Genomic DNA, 21,525 nt, shown 5'->3' with positions numbered 1-21,525 from the left:
GATGCTGCCAGACCTGCTGAAATTTTGCAGCACTTTCTTTTTCGGTTTTTTGCATTTGTATGTTGACTGCTTCCGTATAGGAGGAATCATGAATGGTGCTGAACATTGTGGAGTCATTAGTGATTGTCCCCACATTGGACCTTATGATGGAAGGAAGGTCATTGATGAAGCAGTTGAAGATGGTTGGGCCTCGGACACTATCCTAAGGAACTCGTGCAGCGATGTCCTGGAACTGAGATGATTGACCTCCAACCACCACATCCTCTTCCTTTGTGCCAGATATGACAGAATGGTACACTCTAATTTTACAATGCATCAGTAGTGGAGGGAGTGAATGCTTGAGGTGTTGGATAGTATGCTGACTAAGTGAGCTCTTTTGTTCTGGGTGGTATCAAGCTTCTGGAATGTTTTTGGAGCAGTGCTCATCCATGCAAGTGGAAAATATTCCATTACCTCTCCTGACTTGTGCCTTGTGGATGGTGACCAGGCTTTGAGGAGAACGGAGGTGAATAACGTGCCACAAATTTCCCAGCCTTTTACCTGCTTTTGTCATTTCAATATTTAGCAGGTAGTTAAGTTTCTGGTCAATGGTAATCCCCAGGATGTTGTGATGGGGGATTCAGTGATTGTAATGACCTTGAAAATCAAGGGGAGGTAGATATATTCTCTCTTGTTGGAGATAATCATTTTCTGGCACTTGTCTGGTATAAATGTTACTTGCCGTAAAACAGCCCAAGCCTGAATGTTGTCAGATCTTCCTGCATGTGAACACGGACAGCTTCAGTATCTGAGGAGTCATAAATGGTGCTGACCACTGTGAAAACGTCAGCAAACATCCCCTCTTCTGATCTTATGATGCAGGACAGGTCATTGGTAAAACAGCTATCAGTATGTGCACACTGTGAGTTTTGAGTGTGACATTTCCACCAGTGCTAAGTGTGTGAATGTGAGGTAAAGCTATGAATGTTAGGTATAGGCCATGGTTGAATTAACATTTGGAAGGTCAGTGATGTCAATGTGTTACTTTGAGCAGTTTGTGAGGATAATAACAATTGGTGAGATTTGGCGTTTGAAGATATATTCATTGTGCTTCGCTATTTGTATGAAGTCATTAAACTTCTTGCAGAAATGCACCTAGATCCTCGGGCTAGTTGCCTGGCATTGAGCACCCAAGCTAGCCAATCCCACTGCCTTCTGTAAGTTTGTCTGGAGAGCCTCCTGGCCCCTGTGGATAGAGGACCTTCTCCTCCTGTTCACGTTCTCCACCAAGGTGATCGACCCAACATCAGGGAGTTTGTAACCTCGGGCTGGATTCTCCGCCACGCCAGCCTCAACAAGCCAGTGAGATTCTCTGTTACGCCTGCCGGTCAATGGGGTTTCCCATTGTGGGGCAGCCCCACACCGTCGGGAAACCCCCCGGGTGCCGGCAAAATGGATAACCATGCCGGCGGAGAATCCCACCCCTGTTCTCTCCACAGATTAGGCTCCAGTTCTATTCTTCATTCTCTGGCTATCTAAAGTAAAATATGATAACAGAGGATGGTTACCTAAAGGTGAAGCACAGAACTTGAGCCTAATCTTAACACACTCAAAAGCTTCCATTTACAGAGACAAGCATTACAAACATGCATCTCTTAATCCAACAACCACCGTTTTGTCTTTTGAGGCAGAAGATTGGTCATGATTTAGTTGAACGGCAGAGTTGGCTCAATGTGACAAATGGTCGACTCCTGCTCCTATTTCCTCCTCCTGTGCCTCTGTGCACCTTTTATAATAGGAGTCCAGAAATGCTTGCAGAGCTCCAAGGGCTGAATTTTCGAGCCCTTCTTGCTGGTCCTGCCGAGGTAACCCCCGACAGCAGGTTCTCCAGCAGCAGACAGGCAAGCAATGCACAATGCGGTTGGACCAGAAGATCCGACTGGCGGCTAATGGTGAGCTGCCACCACCACTGGAAAACACACCACAGGGAGGGAGCAGTAAATTGCCACTTCAAGTGTTGTTTAGCCAAAGTTCTGTATAAATTTAACATAACTTCTCTGCTTTTTAATTCTATCCTGACCAATAGCAACTGCAAAATTTGGAGTGGTCAAGATGCAGTATGGAACTATTTTTTGTAAAGAGGGTTCTCAAAGATGAGGAGACATATTAAGATGAAGACATTTAGGAAGGGAATTCTAGGCTGTGAGGGAAAATGGGTTGAATAGTCTCACTGATGACAAGAGCTAAGGGAAATTCATAATAACACAAAACACCAGAGCTGGAACAGCAAAGAATGTCTGCAATCACTGAGGCTTGAATAGTCTCCAAGACACAAAAGAGCAAGGCCATGGATACATTTTTAATTTAGTGTAGTGGGATGGGGAGCCAAAGGATTCAGATGGTGTGAAAGGAGTGCCAGAGTTTACAGCAGATGGATCTTGGGATATCAGAGAGGAAGGTATTCAAAAATAGATGACATGAAAAGATATGCATGAGAGTTTCAGAAAAATTGGAAATTAGATGGGAGTGAACATGAAATGAATCCCCAGTTAATGTCCACCCTCTGAAACAACTAAACATTCACTTAATATACAATTAGCACTCTCTGCCATGTTGTGCCATAATTCAGTCTTCTTCTTTATCACAGTCTCTTCCGCAACCAGTTTGAGTCCTTGACCCAAGAGCCAGCAAGGTTGCCTCTCCCCTTTAAAAGGTGCAGGCTGGATGTATATTGTGCCAGTTTTGCATAAAATTGGATCCCTCAGCAGCATATTTAATGCTGGCTACCTGCAACTAACAAGCAAATTAGCAAGCAGCACAATGTTTGCATGGTTGCTCAGCAGAAGCAACATTGGTGCCTGTTTCTGAACCCTGCCAAATTTCAACATCAATGCGCTTTACAAATATCTCTTCAACTTCCTCCTATTCCAAGTCCATATGTAACAAATTATTGTTGCTCTTTTGGCCACAGTTCACGTGGTCTCCTGTGATGCAGAGACAATGTCAGCCTCTCTTATGATGCAATGGACAAATCTCATCTTTTTCTGAATCTCTACTCAGTTATTCAACCATTTTACTTTTAAAAATCTTCAATGACTTCCAGTGGCGTCCATGGGGCGAACAGTCTGACAAAAGGTGGCTTGGAAGCTATTTCTTGGACCTTTTTGACCCGTTGAACAAGCACCAAACCCCAGAAAAACCACAAATCTGGCCCCCATCAATAACGCGACCGATCTGGGATGCCGGTGAGCCAGCAGTCAGGACGCAAAGGGAGCAAAATGTAGGCAGAACAAAACCCCAGGTTTGGAGCCAGTGGAGCCGCTTGACAATACAAATCTAAAACATGCCCACCCCGCGGAGTTGCCACCGCCATCCCAGTCTTCAACAGAGAAGCTGCTGGAGTTCATCTCGACAGAACTCCAGAAGCATAAGCAGACAGTAAAAGAGGGCTTAATGTCAGCAATGGAGATGGCAATAAAGGCCGTGTTGGCCCCCATACATAGGTCGATGGACAGGGTACTGCGATGGCTGGAGGCCGAAGGAGCGACGATCCAGGATGTGGGAAAGGCGGTCACTGAACAAGATGATTCAATCACCCACTGGAGGCCAAAATAAAGTTGCTGGCGGTGACCAAAAGGCTCTAAAGGCCAGATGGATGACCAAGGGAACAGGTCTCAGAGCAAGAACCTCCAGCTCATCAGGTTATCAGGCAGCACAGGAGGTAGGAGCCTAACTGAGTGCATGGCAAAAATGCTCGGAAGCTGGTCGGGGAGTGGGGTTTCAATAAACCCCCAGAGGTAGGCCAGCCCACAGATTAATCCACCAGAAGCCACGACCCGGGGAACCACCGCAGCCGGTCATCATAAGGCTACACAGATACCAGAACAAGGAAAGTATCCTGAATTGGGCAAAGACCACAAGGACTTGTAACTGGGAAGGATGAGCCATCCACATCTACGAAGATATTGGGGCCAACCTGGCTAAACACCGGGGAAGTTCTACTAGATCAAGGTGGCATTTTTCAAAATCAGAGAGAGATTCGACATGCTGAACCCGGCGAAACTCTTGGTCACGTACAAAGACAGAGAACACGTTTTTAACACACCGGAGGAGGCAAACAAATTTGTTTAAAGGAACGGACTGAACAAAAACTGAGCAAGATAGTGTGAGGTCATGGACATGTATGAATGATGGGGAGGTATGCATTGCTTGTGTGGGTGTTAATTTCAGGGCCTGGTTTAGCACACTAGGCTGAACAGCTGGCTTGTAATGCAGAATAAGGCAGCAGTGCAGGTTCAATTCCCGTACCAGCCTCCCCGAACAGGCACCGGAATGTGGCAACTAGGGGCTTTTCACAGTAACTTCATGAAGCTAAGCAATTATTATTATTATTTCTATCTCCCTGTTTGTGTTTGCTGTTTGTGACTAGCAACTAGGAGCGGAGGGTGGGGAGGGTGGGGAGAGGGGAGGGGGAAGGGAGAGGGTGGGGGGAGGGGGAAGGGAGAGGGTGGGGGGGAGGGGGGAGGGGGAAGGGAGAGGGTGGGGGGGGGTGCAGAGCTGAATGTGCTTATTTGTTCTGCAACTTTTTGAATAAAAATATATATTTTTTAAAATCTTCAATGCTTGGAGATCTTCAATGTATTAGTGAGAGGCAGCATGGTTTTGTGAAGGGGAGGTCGTGCCTCACTAACTTGATAGAGTTTTTCGAAGAGGTCACAAAGATGATTGATGCAGGGAGGGCAGTGGATGTTGTCTATTTGGACTTCAGTAAGGCAAGGTCCCTCATGGTAGACTGGTACAAAAGGGGAAGTCACACGGGATCAGGGGTGAGCTGGCAAGGTGGATACAGAACTGGCTAGGTCATAGAAGGCAGAGAGTAGCAATGGAAGAGTGCTTTTCTAATTGGAGAGTTGTGACTAATGGTGTGCCGCAGGGATCAGTGCTGGGACCTTTGTTGTTCGTAGTATATATAAATGATTTGGAGGAAAATGTAACTGGTCTGATTAGTAAGTTTGCAGACGACACAGAGATTGGTGGAATTGCGGATAGCGATGAGGAGTATCAGAGGATACAGCAGGATTTAGATTGTTTGGAGACTTGGGCGGAGAGATGGCAGATGGAGTTTAATCCGGACAAATGTGAGGTAATGCATTTTGGACGGTCTAATGCAGGTAGGGAATATACAGTGAATGGTAGAACCCTCAAGAGTATTGAAAGTTAGAGAGATCTAGGTGTACAGGTCCACAGGTCACTGAAAGGGGCAACACAGGTGAAGATAGTCAAGAAGGCATACGGCATGCTTGCCTTCATTGGCCGGGGCATTGAGTATAAGAATTGGCAAGTCATGTTGCAGCTGTATAGAACCTTAGTTAGGCCACACTTGGAGTATAGTGTTCAATTCTGGTCGCCACACTCCCAGAAGGATGTGGAGGCTTTAGAGAGGGTGCAGAAGAGATTTACCAGGATGTTGCCTGGTATGGAGGGCATTAGCTATGTGGGGCGGTTGAATAAACTTGGTTTGTTCTCACAGAAACGACGGAGGTTGAGGGGCGACCTGATAGAGGTCTACAAAATTATGAGGGGCATAGACAGAGTGGATACTCAGAGGCTTTTCCCCAGGGTAGAGGGGTCAATTACTACGGGGCATAGGTTTAAGGTGTGAGGGGCAAGGTTAGAGGAGATGTACGAGGCAAGATTTTTACACAGAGGGTAGTGGGTGCCTGGAACTCACTGCCGGAGGAGGTGATGGAAGCAGGGACGATAGTGACGTTTAAGGGGCATCTGGACAAATACATAAATAGGATGGTAATAGAGGGATATGGACCCAGAAAGTGTAGTACATTTTAGTTTAGACGGGCAGCATGATCAGCACGGGCTTGGAGGGCCGAAGGACCTGTTCCTGTGCTGTACTTTTCTTTGTTCTTTGTTCTTTGTTCTTTATTCTTCTATTCGTTGGGCTGGATTCTACACTCGTGTTTCTCAATGGCATGCAATTCACTGGCGGCTGGATTCTACAATCCCACCACTTGTCAATGGGATTTTCCATTGAAGCCGCTCCACACTGTTGGGAAGCCCACGGGTGGGGCTGCGCTACCAGTGGGAAAAGTGAATCTGAACAGGCGGGGAATTCCAGGCAATCTTTTAAACACAAACTTCTTCAAATTCTATAAGCAATTCCTTTCCTTCATAGAACATAGAACATAGAACAGTACAGCACAGAACAGGCCCTTCGGCCCTCAATGTTGTGCCGAGCCATGATCACCCCACTCAAACCCACGTATCCACCCTATACCCGTAACCCAACAACACCCCCTTTAACCTTACTTTCATTAGGACACTACGGGCAATTTAGCATGGCCAATCCACCTAACCCGCACATCTTTGGACTGTGGGAGGAAACCGGAGTACCCGGAGGAAACCCACGCACACAGGGTGAGGACGTGCAGACTCCACACAGACAGTGACCCAGCCGGGAATCGAACCTGGGAAGACAACAAAAAAATCTTTGGAAACATCCAGGCCACAACGTTGTGGATTACTATGTCATAATGAGCAAAACTAAGAATGTGCACTAATACCAATTTAAAACAAGTAGCTGCAACATTGGTTCCAGTAAAACATTACCTGTCCTTGGGCTAAAACAATTTTTCTTTATAAATTTAGAGCACCCAATTATTTTTTTCCAATTAAGGGGCAATTTAGCATGGCCAATCCACCTACCTGCACATCTTTGGGTTGTGGAGGTGAGACCCACGCAGACACGGGGAGAATGTGCAAACTCCACACAGACAGTGACCCGGGGTCGGGATCGATCCCAGGTCCTCAGCGCCGTAGGCAGCAGTGATAATCACTGGGCCACCATGCCATCCTTCCCTGGACTGAAATATAATTGTTCATTGAACACGTCGATGTCCAGGTTCTTTAAATATTCTAATTGATTCTGGGCAAGTTAACAAAGTGTTCAGGAAGCCCAAGTCCCGTGCATTTTTTTCAAAACTGGTTTGATGTTAACTGAGCTACGCTCCACACAATGTTGAACCCAGTATGGCTGTTTCAGCCAGAGGGTCTTATAATGCTTCTCTCTAGATCAGGTCATTAGGTCAGAGACAAACTCCACAGGAATCATACTACTGTCGTATCACTGAGAAGTACAACAAATGGAATACACACCAGCCTTACGGATGGCCTTTTTGCCACCTTGGTGCCACTTGGTCTGAGATCTACTTGTTTTGTTGTGGACCAAACCACTGCCTTGATCAGTGAATTCCTCTTAACTGTCTTGTTACAGTAATAAATACCATTAACAGGAGATAGCAAAGGTAAGCCAGGGAGAAAAATCTGCTCTTTTATGTAGTAAATTGTTATCAAAGTATAACAGTTATTCTACTCGGAAAGAAAAGGACCACAGCAAAAGGAAATAATTTGTGCATGTATAATGAATCTTTTTTCTGCAAAGATGGAGTATCATTTTTACTTTCCACACAAAGAAATTCAATTTTAGAGTAAATGTTATGTATTAGTGTATCACCATTGGCCGGTGTACATGTTGCACAATTACATTCATTGAGACTTGAGGGCTACAACTGTTGAGATTATGGATGATGGAATCATCCACACAACCAGAGACAGTTCCTGAGTTGGTTTTGCCAAATGTAAAACTGACCAGAGTACTGGAAGCCACTCCCAGTACTCCTAAAAGCCAAGTTCCTGAACGTTGTGTTCTGCCAAAACAAGACAGACATCCACCCAAGAGTCTGTGCATATGTATCCGTAATATAACAATGTTAGTTATACCATAATGTGTTAGATCTGTGTTAAAATGTTTGATTAAGTAAAAATGCCGGGGACATTAAAGAAGTAAAGAGGGAGGAGTGTTAAGTATCAGAATAATACCACTGGCTGGTGTAATGTCAAGTTTTACCCAATGACATCATTGGAGTGTTTTGCGGGCTTTTGTGGAGTCCATCATTGTACCCTGTTTGAGCAACATCTTGTAAATAAACCCCTTGCACTATATTATACTAACTTTTTCTTTAAATTTAGAGTACCCAATTATTTTTTCCAATCAAGAGGCAATTTAGCGTGTCCAATCCACCTAACTTATACATCTTTGGGTTGTGGGGGTGAAACCCGCGCAGACACAGGGAGAATGTGCAAACTCCACACAGATAGTGACCCAGGACCAGGATCGAACCAAGGTCCTCAATGCCATAGACAGCAGTGCTAACCACTGCTCCACCGTGCCGCCCTATATAATACTAACTCGTGGTGTACCACCTCTGATTACTTTTTTTTGCGGCTACAACAAAGAACATTATAATACATAATAATATGGCCTTGAATTATGCATGACATCAAATTAAAAATTATTAATGCAATCATAGAAAAACTGCAATTTATTTAAATTGACTCATATATTATATTATATCATATAATATATTATATTATATTATAATTGACTCATTATATTAACAAAGGAATTTCAGCCATGCACATTAATCCATATTCCAGTATTCCATAGGGTAATGTCATGTCCATTTTTACAACTTCTTTCTATTCTCATATGGTGATAATGTATACATTTAAAAATTGAAAATGTTTTGCAAATTCAAAATCTTTCACTGTCTCACTTATTTATTGACTGAAACTTCTCAGTTAGAACCAGTTCTATTCTATAGAATAGGTAGAATTTTTTTTTTCTATAGGTAGAATAGGTAGAATTCATTTTTTCCATCTACCCTGCACATCTTTGGGTTGTGGGGCGAAACCCACGCAGACATGGGGAGAATGTGCAAATTCCACACGGACAGTGACCCAGAGCCGAGATCGAACCTGGGACCTCAGCGCCGTAGGCTGCAGTGCGAACCCACTGCACCACCGTGCTGCCCTGAATATGTTATAAAGCCAATTCATAATTCTTCATGTTTCATACACAATCTACTTAAAAATTCTGTTTGGAAAAGCAAATGCATTAAAATCCATTGTTTAAAGAAAGAGCAGTCTGCATTACTCCAGTTAATTCTCAAATTCTTTCCCTGTCTCTTTAGTAGATTTTTCTTTCACTTAACAGAATTCTCGTCAAGGGATTCTGGAACTTTGATGGATGAGACAAAGGAAAAGTTCCTAACCTCATTTTTCAGTGACTTATTTCTATCAACCATTAAACGGAAGAGTGGAACCATCTGATCTCCCCAACGGCTGCAAGTTTGTCACAGAAAATGATGCCAATGTCAAGTGAATTGATGTCTCTGAGCAGTTGGAACTTGGCAAATGTCTCCTTTTGATGCCTCGGGAGGATTTTGTTCTTGTCTACAACACAATTTATGCATATTAATTATGTCTGATCTCTGCGGTGGCCCAAAAATGTTACTCCTTTTGGTTGCAAAGGCAAAGGCTGCTTTTATTCTGTTTATGAATTTGGGAGTCTCTGGGAGTTTCCAATCCTCGTGTTTCTATTCTTTGACATGTTTAATGAAAAATCATCACTTTTTGTGCACAGAAAAAAGGATTTCATTGGCAAAGCCGCCTGGAGGAACTGCCAGACACTCACATGCCAGAACAAGCAGCCTTGGATAATACAGTTTTCAAAACATCAAAAGGCCACCCAATGCAACAATTGCAGGAGTGTGGAAGTATTACTTGAACTTAGATCAGTTGGTAAGGATGATGTGCTGAAACAAAAATTAGTACCCGCTCCTGGCCAGAAATGCAGTTTTCTACATGTTTCATGAGGTTGAGAACTGAGATAAAATTGAACAGATTCCTGTCAAGCTGCACTTGTACCATCCCTTGAATACTGTATACAGTGCATAGAATGCCAAATCATTCGTCCCAGTTTAACGTCTATTGGTAATTCCCCTGGTGAAGCAAGACTTTAAAAGATTTAGGGCAAGATTCTCCCATATGGGGAGAAATCGTAAGGCTGGCGTCAAATCCGGGCGGGTTTGACGCCAGCCCCCCCCCTTCCCGACCGGGAACCGATTCTGGTCCCCGGTCGGGGCTAGCAGCCCGACGCCGTAAGCTCCGGCATCACGGGCTTAACGAATTTCGTTAAGCCCGCTTGCCCGAGTTAGCGCCGGCTGACGCGTCATATGACGTCAGCCGCGCATGCGCGGATTGGAAGACTCCAACCAGCGCATGCGCGGATGACGTCATCGCGTATTTGCGCGAAACCCACGCATGCGCGGGCCGGGATGCCCCTCAGCCGCCCCGCAAATGGATACTGCGGGGCGGCGGAAGGACAAATAGTGCGCGGGCATCGGGCCCACTGCCCGCGATCGGTGCCCACCGATCACGGGCCCATGGCACCCTTGGCACGGCCGTGGTACTGCCGTGCCAATCGGTGCCATGGTTATAAAATGCGAGTGTTTACGGCCGTTTTTACGAACGGCCAGACCAGGTGTGTTTGCCGTTCGTAAAAACAGCCGTAAAGGGCTGGGAACTCGGCCCATCTATCAGCTGTGAATCGCTGCCGGCCGTAAAAAAACGGCGGCAGCGATTCGTGTCGGGAGTTGGGCGTGGGGGGGGGAGAATAGCAGGAGGGCGTCGGAACAGCGTGGCCGTAAAATTTTACGAGCCACGCTATTCTCCGCACCGTCGGGAGTGCAGAGAATCTCGCCCTTAAAATTTGGTTCCGAAGAAGAGTTATGTTCGACTCAGAACATTAGTTTCTCTCTTCACAGATGCTGCCACACCTGCTGAGTTTTTTCAGCATTTTTATTTTGAATTGCCAGCAACCGCAGTATTTTGCTTTTATTTAAAGAGGCGCGTTATAGCTTCTACCGATCTTGCAGCTTGTGGTTGATGAAAAGGCAACTAGTCTAATAATTCCTTTTTAAATAATGAACAGACGCATATGATTCCTCTCAGCCGCTCTGATATGTTGGGCAGGCTGGGTCGATGTGGACTGCACTTGATGCAGTGTAGCGAGAGACAGACCTCCAACACTTGATAAGATGCAACACGATTTTATTTAACATCTAAACTATTATACATGTTCAACTGTGGGTTGACACTATGTTGACTTGACTGGAGAGCTGATACTAGCCTAACCAGACTTACTAGCTACCACATGGTGTTTGCACTGGCTAACTCACGAACTCTGACTGTCTCAGAGGCTGGGTCCAGAGACAGCGGGATAACTGGTGCTCTCTGTCTTAATTGTGGTTGTATCCTGACTGGTGATTGGCTGCTCTGTTCTGTGTGCTTACTGGTCGTCCTGTGTGTCAATCACTGCCTGTCTGCAATCCATTATATACATAGATGTATATTATGACACCTCCCCCCTTTTTAAAAAATTGTTTGTGTTCAGATAATAAATATTAAGGTGCATGTGCGTGTGGATGTGTATATGTGCATGACTATATACAGAATGTGCTGAAGTGAACTTATGTACATAGAAAGGTGTCACTAGTGCAGATATAGGGCAGATGAAACGGTAAAAACGATATTTACAGAGGTCAAAACGATGAGGTAATAAAATTGTGCAAAAGTTCAGTCTATAAGTTTAGTCTTTGTGGCGAGCGATGAATTCTGGTTGATCGCCTCAAGGGTGGATCAGGGGCCGCCTGCACTTGGACAGGCAGGACCGCCGCCAATGCGGTGGTTGCAGAGATCGGCAGAATTGCTGGTAGATCAGTGGAAGAATGCTTGGTCTGACACGGATGGTGTCGAGATCGAATTTCGAGATAAGGTTCGCCAATGCGCCGGTGTCCAGTTTGAACCGGATGCGAGCCTTGTTGACTTTGAGGACTGCACACCACTCGTCATCGGGATCCACACTGAGGATCAGGAGGTGCTTCACTATCTTGGAGAAAGGCAGCGCATGCTTCATAATGATGCCCACCCAGTATGGGGATTTGAGGCACTCAGCCTCAGGATCTGTTGGGCTGTTGGGGTCGGACTCAGGCATGGCCTGCTGTATGGAACAGATGCTTCTGCGCCGCGGCTGGGATCGCAGGATGCTGGGCAGTGGAACAGATCTGCAAAGGGCTACGTAGTGGTCAAGCTTGCCACACTGTAGACACTGTCGTGATTTTGCCGGACTTTGCCGCTTTAAATGGGCGGAGCCACAATTCGGACACGTCATGACGCCAACGTCAGCACGTTCCATGCACCATCGCGCATGCACAGTGCGGTCAAATGTTTTACGCATCTGTGCAGCCTGGTCGTCGGTCTCGCCGTCCCCTCGGTCGTGGCGCGCATGCTCAGGGGCCCTGGAAAAGCGTGCGAAATGGCCACTCTCGTCGATACTTAGGCCCTGCATTTGTGCGATGGCCGGCACCCGTTCCGCCTCGTGGGAGGTTAGCTTTGCCGTTTCTGCCGCCCCGAAGTGGGAGTACCGATTGTTAGCATGTTCGTGGAGAATGCACATTTTGATGGCGATGGTGAGGGTGAGCTGCTTGACTTTCAGGAACTGCTGGTGAAGGGAATCGGAGTGGACCCCGTAAACGATCTGATCCTGGATCATGGAATCAGTGGGCGAGTCATAGTTACATGACTGCGCGAGGATGCGTAGATGGGTCAAAAAGGAATGAAAAGGTTCATCCTTACCCTGAAGCCTCTGCTGGAAAACGTACCGTTCAAAGCTCTCATTCACCTCAATGTCGCAGCGGCTGTCGAACTTCAGCAGGACTGTTTTAAATTTTGTCTTGTCTTCGCTTTTAGCGAATGTAAGGGAGTTGTAGATGTGGATGGCGTGGTCCCCGGCTGTGGAGAGGAATAGTGCGATCTTCCTGGCGTCCGATGCGGCCTCGAGGTCGGTGGCTTCGAGGTAGAGTTGGAACTTTTGTTTGAAGATATTCCAATTTGCACTGAGGTTGCCGGCGATGCAGAGCTGCGGAGGAGGGCGGACGTTTTCCATGTCACCGGATGGCTGTTTGCTGGTCAACACTGGTCTACCTTGATTCACTCAAGGTAGGTCCGTCAATTTTCAGCATCACTCACTGGTACCATGATGTGTTGGGCAGGCTGGGTCGATGTGGACTGCACTTGATGCAATGCAGCAAGAGACAGACCTCCAATACTTGATAAGATGCAACACGATTTTATTTAACGTCTTAACTATTATACATGTTCAACTGTGGATTGACACTATGCTGACTTGACTGGAGACCTGATACTAGTCTAACCAGACTTACCACATGGTGTTTGCACTGGCCAGCTCACGAACTCTGACTGTCTCAGAGGCTGGGTCCAGAGACAGCGGGAAAACTGGTGCTCTCTGTCTTAATGGTGGTTGTATCCTGACTGGTGATTGGCTGCTGTGTTCTGTGTGCTTACTGGTCACCCTGTGAGTCAATCACTGCCTGTCTGTACTCCATCATATACATAGATGTATATTATGCACACTCCAATTTTTTTTTGCGGCTGGGCAAGTTGTTCAATAGATGTACATTGGCGACACACAAAGAGCCAGTGACCTGCAATCTCCACATAATCTTTTCATATTATAGGCTGTAGACTGCAACCTATTGGCCCTTACTTTGTTCTAGCATACTGCAGATAAGAATTAAATCATGTGATGCACTCATTGATCTGTTTGTGCTTGTGAAATCCAAACCTGTTTTGTACTCGATTCAGCCCAAAGGTGAAAGTCTGAAGTAATGAAAATGCCACCTCATTGAATCAATAATCTTGCTAATTGTTGTCGGCTAAGTGTTTCCCTCACTGTCAGTTGTAGAGTCTATCTTGTGTGGAAAAGGTCACAAGGGAAATTGTCACTGATCTATGTGGTCATTGCCACGTTACTCACATTAGCAGGCACCATACAAGAGATATCAAGGGATCTTGCTGCAACAATGTCCTGGAGGCACTTTACAATGTCAGCTGTGATATGTCTTTCTCACATAAAATAGTCCAAGACACCTGTTGTCAGAAATGCATAATGCCATTTCACTCAGGTATGCAGGCACAGTCACAGATGACCACGGGTCCATTGTCAAGAGCACATCAGCATGCATTCTGAGTTCACCCATCATTTTACTTTTAGCAGTGTTGTGACATTGTCGTGGGGGATTTGTTTCCACTTGTGATTCAGAGGCAGCAGGCTACAAATGACTCTGTAAAACCTGTCTTTCAATGATTCAAACAGGACACAATAAGTTGTTCCTTTGGGGTGACATCCTCTGGCCAATGTTTATAGAAGGAGTTAAGCAGAATGACATATTGACTTGCTCTGAATTTGTACATTGTATTGAAGACTGAATGAATGAGATCATAAATTAGCATCTGACACTCCGGTAATTCTGCACTTATTGTATCTAAAATTCACCGAGCACAGTTATCAAGATTGAAAACTCCTGCTGTCTAACTGTCCTCATTCGTAAAATATTTTTTCTCATTTTATTCCTCATCATTTCTGACCAATATTTCACTTCATTTGACACATTTTGGCTTATCTACGTATCTGCAGCTATGCACAAATGGCAAGTTATTAATTTATCTCCCATCAGACTTTTCTAATTTGTGATGTGCAACTGTTGCGAGCCAGTTTATAAACTGGCAGAAAATGACTGAAGTACTGCCAAGAGTACTTATCAATCTGATTCACAATGCAAGATTTTATCTACACTGAAACTGAACAGGCAATAGACATGGGGCGGGATTCTCCGACCCCCTGCCGGGTTGGAGAATCCGGGGGGGGGCGGGGGGGGGGGGGGGGGGGGGGGGCGTGAATCCCGCCCCGCCTCTCCGATGCCGACTGCCCTATTCTCCAGCGCTGGTTTACGCCGCGCCAGTCGGGGGCTGTTGGCAGCGGCCCCCCCCGGCAATTCTCCGGGCCCCGATAGGCCGAGCGGGCATCGATTCCTGGCCAGTCGCGCCGGCGTGAAATGGACATGGTCCATCATGGTGGGACCTGGCTTGTCGGCCGTCAAGCGGGGTCCTCGAGGGAGCGCATGGGGGATCCGGCCCCGCGGGGGGCCCCACGGTGGCCTAGCCCGCGATCAGGGCCCAGCTATCTGTGGGTGGGCCTGTGCCATGGAGGGACTCTTTCCCTCCGCACCGGTCTCTGGAGGGCTCCGCCATGGCCGGCGCGGAGAAGAACCCCCCTGCGCATGTGCAGGAAACACGCCGATGGTTGTGCGCATGCACCAGAACACGCCGGCGGTTCTGCACATGCGCAGGACCACGGCGGACCTTTGGCGTCGGTTGGCGCAGCACCAACCCCTCCGGCGCCGGCCTGGCCCCCGGATGTGTGGAGGATTTCGCAACTTCTGGGTGGCCCAACACCGGAGTAGTTCGCTCCATTCTTGGGGCCGGCGTCGGGCCATCGAGCCAAGTGCAGGAGAATCCCGCCCATGGTGTCATAGCAACATGGTGTATTTAAGTGAAGATGTCCACATGTGAACACTCGATCACACCATTGAACTTTGCATGACTTAAAGTTGTTTGTTTCTAAATTTAAGAGTACCCAATTCATTTTTTCTAATTAAGGGGCAATTTAGCAAGGCCAATCCACCTACCCTGCACAACTTTGGTTGTGGGGCGAAACCTGTGCAAACACGGGGAGAATGTGCAAACTCCACACAGACAGTGACCCAGAGCCGTGACCGAACCTGGGACCATGGTGCCGTTTGGCAACAGGGCTAACCCACTGCGCCACCGTGCTGCCCTGCATTGCTGAAAGTTAGCTAGCTCCACGGCCCCTGCTCCTTTGGTGAAAGTACTTTCAAGTGAATAAACGTCAAAGTGCAAATTAATTAGGGAAAGTTAACTAGGATTTTGTCAAGGTAAATTATGTTTCACTAGCTTTATTGGACAGTCTTCTGGCCCACTCGTTTAGCATCCTTATCTCTGAACCAGAAGCTCTGGGCTCAAGTCCAAAGGTAGGGCATGTTGGCCAGAATGAAGGAGTGGATAATCAGCTTGGGTCACTTCCCCACTGATTTAAAAAAAGTGTGTGTTTGTGTGTGAAGATATGCTCAACAAAAACTAACTTAGTTGAATTATTGAACAGAGTAGGTTGATTAGGGTAATATGGTTGATGTGTGTATAGATTTCCAAAAGACACTTGATAGAGTGTCACATCATAAACTGGCCAACAAGGTTAAAGACACAGGAATAAAAGAGGCATTGGCTGAGACAAGGAACAAAGGTTGTATTTTGGACTGGGAGAATGTATACAGTGCAATTTCACCAGGTGTCAGCACTAGAATTCACTACTTTTCTCGACGTCAACTTGGGCATGCAAGGCACAATTTCAACATTTGCCAATGGCACAAAGTGTGGAGTATTATGAACTGTTAGGAGGATAATGATAAACTTCAAGAGGATGTAGGCAAGCTCATGGAATGAGCGGATAGTTGGCATATGAAATTCATTGTGGAGACGTGTGAATTAATACACAAGGATACCCGAAGATTTCCGTACCAAAGCATTCTGCAGCATTTCTCCATTTAGATAGGATTATGCTTTTCCATTCTTCCCACCAAAGTGAATAACCACACATTTTCCAACATTCTACTCCGACTGCCTAATTTTTGCCCACTCATTTAGCCTATCTGCATCCTTTTGCAGACTCTTCACATTCTCCTCACAACTTACTTTACTAATTTATTTTGTGTGATGAACTAAGACCTCATACAGTATATATTTTATAACTGAGCTGAATAACTCAGTCTGCTCTTTAACATCTGACTAGCAGCCACAAGATGAATACTTGGTTGTATTTGCACTGCTTCTATTGGATATTCTGTACCATCAGCTAATTCATTTCTGCGTGCCAATCTAATCTTGTGAAGTCAACGTCACCAGAAAAGTGAAATTATCCAGCATCGGTTTACAGACCTCATTGGACTTTGATTCTGGGAACTGGAACACACATGAACAAATATTTATTTTTGCCGTAGTCTCTGTACTGCAAAACCTTATTTTCTCTGTCCTGTCTGAGTGTGGAGGTTATGCTGCAAACCTGCCTTCCTGCATTTTGAGTGTGTGCAAATAAACTAACCCTTTGAGTTCATCCTATCTTGTGCTTGCTGTGTGCTTATTAATAGGAACTTGGAACGCACAAAAACCAAGGGGTTGGAGAAATATGTCACCACCTATAAAGAGGAAAACAAATCAAAACATCTTTCTGATATGGACGGGTGGTGAGAAGTGAAATCAGCGCTGTTTAAATTAACCCCCCTCCTGTCTGTAACACTTTGTATCATCAGAACATTTGGCTACAATACATTCAGTCCTTTCATCCAAGTGATTAATATAGATCACGCAGGGGGGAGCAGGAGCAGGAGCGGAGGTGACGTAGACCAGGAGGGTTGCCGGGAAGGTAAGAGTTTTGTTTAAATTACTTACCTGCCGACGCCAGCGGCCTTTTCTTCGTAGGGAGGTGCAGGAGCGGAGGTGACGTAGACCAGGAGGGCTGCCGGGTAGGTAAGTGATCCCATATATTTAGGCGGCAGCTAAACCCGCCCTCCTCCTCTAACCAATTTGATAAGGTAAAGTGTTTTTTTTAACTCTTATTTGGTATAAGTTTATTATTGAGTATTATAGTAGTTGAATTAAGCTTTTATTTAGCAGAGAAGTACTAGAAATTATTTAACATGAATTTGTAAACGTTAATTAAATAAGTAGAGATGGCTGGACAGGTGATGTGTTGTAGCTGTATGATGTGGGAGCTGGCTGATCCCATTATGAACGGCAGTGACCAAATCTGCAGCACGTGTTGGTTGCTGGAAGAACTCCGGATCAGAATTGATGGTCTGGAGTCTGAGCTTCAAACTCTGCGGCACATCCGGGAGGGGGAGAGTTACCTGGACATTTTGCTTCAGGAGGCAGTCACACCAAGTAGATTAAGTAATTCAAATTCAGTAAGTGTTCAGGAAAAACAGGGTATGATTGTAAGTGAGGCAGGTAGGGGGATTCGGAGTTCAGAAGTGCAGGAGCCTCAGCCCTTGACCTTGTCCAACAGGTATGAGAATCTTGCTCCCTGTGCAGATGAGGAAAAGGGCTGTGGACAGGATGAGCCAGCTGACCATGGCACCATGGTGCAAAAGGCCATTCAAGAAGGGGGAGCAAAAAGACAAGTAGATGTTATAGGGGATTCTATAATTAGAGGGACAGATAGTATCTTTTGCAAGCCGGATAGGGAGTCCCGCATGGTGTGTTGCCTGCCCGGTGCCAGGGTACGGGACGTCTCCGACCGGCTTGAAAGGATACTGGAGCAGGAGGGGGAGGATCCAGTTGTTGTGGTCCACGTTGGGACTAACAACATAGGCAAGGCTAGGGTGGAGGACCTGTTTGGGGATTATCAAGCACTAGGAAGGAAATTGAAGAACAGGTCCTCGAGGGTCATAATCTCCGGATTACTGCCCGAGCCACGTGCTAATTGGCAGAGAGTTAGGGAAGTAAATACGTGGCTAAGGGATTGGTGTGGGAAAGAGGGATTCCATTTCATGGGGCATTGGCACCAGTTTTGGAACCGGGGGGATCTGTACCGTTGGGACGGTCTCCACCTGAACCGATCTGGAACCAGTGTTCTAGCAAAAAGGATAAATAGGGTGGTCAGTAGGACTTTAAACTTCTGAGTCGGGGGGGGGAAGGGAAAGGGAAAGTGACAGGGAGTAGGGAGTTAAATGGAAGGATAAGCAGCAGGTTAGCATGTGTGCAGGTGGGTTTAAGTTCAAGGCAGACTAGGAATGAAGCAAAAAGGAAGGATAACTTAGGACATCTCATGATGTCCAATTTCTCTAATAATGATCAGAAAGTGAGCATTAAGGCACTTTACCTGAATGCTCGTAGCATTCGTAACAAAGTTGATGAATTAACGGCACAAATCATCGCAAATGAATATGACTTGATAGCCATTACGGAGACATGGTTGCAGGATGGTCACGACTGGGAGTTAAATATCCAGGGGTACCAGACGTTTTGGAGGGATAGACAGGAATGTAAGGGAGGTAGAGTAGCACTAATAATCAAGGACGACATCAGGGTGGCATTGAGGGATGATATAGGTTCTATGGAGAATGAGGTTGAATCCATTTGGGTAGAAATTAGAAATTCTAAGAAGAAAAAGACACTGATAGGCCTACTCTATAGGCCACCAAATAATAGCATCACACTGGGACGGGCAGTAAATGAAGAGATAACTAATGCCTGTGAAAAGGGTACAGCAGTTATCATGGGAGATTTTAATCTGCCTGTAGATTGGTCAAATCAGCTCAGTCAGGGTAGCCTTGAAGAGGAGTTCGTTGAATGTATCCGGGATAATTTTCTGGAACAATATGTAATGGAACCGACGGGAGAGCAAGCTATCCTAGACCTGGTCCTGCGTAATGAGGCAGGAATAATTAATGACCTCATCGTTAGGGATCCTCTTGGGAGGAGTGATCACAGCATGGTTGAATTTAGTATACAGATGGAGAGTGTGATGATAGAATCCAATACCAGGGTCCTATGCTTGAACAAAGGGGACTACGATAGAATGAGGAAGGACCTCGCTAAAGTAGACTGGAAACAAATATTTTATGGTAGGACAGTTGAGGAGCAGTGGAGTACTTTCAAAGAAATCTTTCATAGTGCTCAACAAAAGTATATTCCAGTGAGAAGGAAGAATTGTAAGAAAAGAGGTAATCTACCATGGGTGTCTAAGGAGATACATGAGGCTGTCAAATTGAAAGAGAAGGCTTACAAAGTGGCCAAGATCAGCGGGAAACTAGAAGATTGGGAAAACTTTAAAGGTCAGCAGAAATCCACGAAAAAAAGCCATAAAGAAAAGTAAGATAGAACACAAAAAAAAACTGGCACAGAATATAAGGATAGATAGCAAAAGTTTTTATAATTATATAAAACTAAAAAGAGTGGCTAAAGTAAACATTGGTCCGTTAGAGGATGAGAGTGGTCAATTAGTTATGGGATATGATGAAATGGCGGAGGCATTGAACAAATATTTTGTATCGGTCTTCACAGTGGAGGACACTAATAACATGGCAGCAATTGACCGAGATAAGAAGGTAGGTGAGGACCTGGAAACCATTACTATCACGAAAGAGCAAGTGTTCGGCGAGCTAATGGAGCTCAGGATAGATAAGTCTTCTGGCCTTGATGGAATGTATCCCAGGGTACTGAAAGAGATGGCTGGAGTAATAGCAGATGTACTGGCAGTAATTTTCCAAAATTCTCTGAACACTGGGGCAGTCCTAGAAGATTTGAAAACAGCAAATGTGACTCCACTTCTGTCGTGGGGAAGATGCTTGAGTCTATTATCAAGAAAGAGATAGGAGGGCACCTCGATAGAAATTGTCCCATTGAACGGACGCAGCATGGATTCATGAAGGGCAGGTCATGCTTGACGAATCTCTTGGAATTCTATGAAGACATTTCGAGCAAGGTAGACAAAGTGGATGTGGTGTACCTAGATTTCCAAAAGGCCTTTGACAAGGTACCGCACAAGAGGCTGCTGCATAAGATAAGGATGCATGGTATTAAGGGTAGAGTACTAGCATGGATAGAGGGATAGAGGATTGGTTGTCCAACAGGAAACAAAGAGTGGGAATAAATGAGTGCTATTCTGGCTGGCAATCAGTGACGAGTGGTGTGCCTCAGGGATCGGTGTTGGGACCACAATTATTTACAATTTATATAGACGATTTGGAGTTGGGAACTACGTGTAAGATATCCAAGTTTGCAGATGACACGGAGGTGTGTGGCAGAGCAAAGTGTATTGAGGACTGTAAAACCTTACAGAGGAACATTGACACATTGAGTGAGTGGCAAAGGTCTGGCAGATGGAATATAATGTCAATAAGTCTGAAGTTGTGCATTTTGGTAGGAGTAACAATAGAACGGATTATTACTTAAATGGTAAAAAGCTGCAGCATGCTGCTATGCAGAGGGACCTGGGTGTACTTGTGCATGAGTCACAGAAGGTTGGTCTGCAGGTGCAACAAGTAATTAGGAAGGGAAATGGAATTTTCTTCTTCATTGCGAAGTGGATTGAGTTTAAAAGCAGAGAGGTAATGTTGCAGTTGTACAAGGTGCTGGTGAGGCCACACCTGGAGTACTGTGTGCAGTTTTGGTCTCCACACTTGAGAAAGGATGTGCTAGCACTAGAGGGGGTGCAGAGGAGGTTCACTAGGCTGATTCCGGAGTTGAGGGGGTTATCGTATGAGGAGAGGCTGAGTAGATTAGGATTATATTCACTGGAATTCAGAAGGTTGAGGGGGGGATCTAATAGAAACATATAAAATTTTGAAGGGAATGGATAAGATAGAAGTAGAAAGGATGTTTCCACTGGTAGGTGAAAGTAGGACAAGAGGGCATAGCCTCAAGATTAGTGGGGGCAGATTTAGGACTGAATCAAGGAGGAACTTCTTCACTCAAAGGGTGGTTAAAGTATGGAATTCCCTACCGAAAGGAGTAGTAGACGCTACTTCATTGAATATATTTAAAGATAGGGTAGATGCTTTTTTGAAAAATAAAGGAATTACGGGATATGGCGAGAATGCGGGTAAGTGGTTCTGAGACCATGAATAGATCAGCCATGATCTTATAGAATGGTGGAGCAGACTCGAAGGGCCGGACGGCCTACTTCTGCTCCTA

The sequence above is a fragment of the Scyliorhinus canicula genome, chromosome 7 (genome assembly GCF_902713615.1).
Source record: "Scyliorhinus canicula chromosome 7, sScyCan1.1, whole genome shotgun sequence".
Lineage (NCBI taxonomy): Eukaryota > Metazoa > Chordata > Chondrichthyes > Carcharhiniformes > Scyliorhinidae > Scyliorhinus > Scyliorhinus canicula.
Note: the sequence above shows the minus strand (reverse complement) of the source record.